Here is a 1,263-nt window from a genome sequence, read left to right on the forward strand (position 1 = left end):
ATAAATAGCATACTAGTCTCTCATAATTAAAAAGCTAAAAATCCTAATTTAGGGTGAGAGAGGTTATTTGTTATTCTTGTAAACTTGTAATCTTGTTTTAAGAGAAAGTAAAAGAATAGCAGTTATAACCAATATTTGTGTTCTCCTCTTCTTCCTTGTCCTTTATTCATCCCTTATTTTATACTTTGTTCGTGGCATTGAATTCACAACATTTATAATCGATTAGAAATGGTAAAGAATGGAATGTATCCATTGCAAGTGTTCATTTTAACATTTACTCCATCAACTATCCGTTGCAAGGATTTCCAACATTTATATTTTTTATTTTTCAAATTATCTAATTGATTAGGTTAGAGTGATAATCGATTAGATCAAGCGTCTTCATCATTTTTTTATTAGGCTTTGAGCTTTGCACTCCCAAGTCACTCTCTTGCACCCCTTTTCTAGAGAAAACTAAGCACAACTCATTTTTATGGGTTAGAAAGAATTAAAAATTGTTGAGAAAAAATATAAAATAATTATTTTAAGGGTTTAATCAGATTTCCTGATTATTTTTAACCTCAAAATAGTTTTTACCTCCTTGTCAAGAAAATTTGACAATTATTCCCAAAAGGGAATAATACCTTACGATATATCCTTCTCTATGCATCGTTGGATGCGAGAGTTGGTAAATCCATAAAATGGATAAATCTATTACATAATTATTCATTTAACTGATAATTTCAAATCATCAGTTTGATATATTCTTAAATATTTTTCTTTGATCATAACAGTTGACATTCATCATTATCGTTTCATCTTCGGGATCAAACACTTTCATACATCTTTGTATACTTCTAGAGTATACTGATGCTTTGTATAACTTTCTAAAATAATCTCTAAAGCTGAAAAGCTGAAAAGCTTACCTGCAAAATACTTAAGATTTCACCTCTGGTGCCCATATCATCTTCTTGAGCCCAGGTGCATTAGTCATAGAAGATATAAGGTGTCCAGTAATTAAAGCGAAAAGATTTTAAGAGTCCAATTTTCTTACCGTGAGTGCATTTATATACTGGAAACTTCTTTTCCATGAGATCTTCATTTTCTAATCTTGAAAGCGTATCTCTCTATTTGGGTACCTTTGAGCATACTCTATCTTCTTTGTTTGAAGACGACTCTTTCATGTTTCTCCCCGAGGTTGATGTTTCTTCTTTTCTTCTTTGTTCACACGTTGAAGAAACTATTTCATCTTCTTTGTTAATCTTTGAACAAGAGGATCTTTTA

The sequence above is a fragment of the Vicia villosa genome, linkage group LG3 (assembly GCF_029867415.1).
Source record: "Vicia villosa cultivar HV-30 ecotype Madison, WI linkage group LG3, Vvil1.0, whole genome shotgun sequence".
Taxonomy (NCBI): domain Eukaryota; kingdom Viridiplantae; phylum Streptophyta; class Magnoliopsida; order Fabales; family Fabaceae; genus Vicia; species Vicia villosa.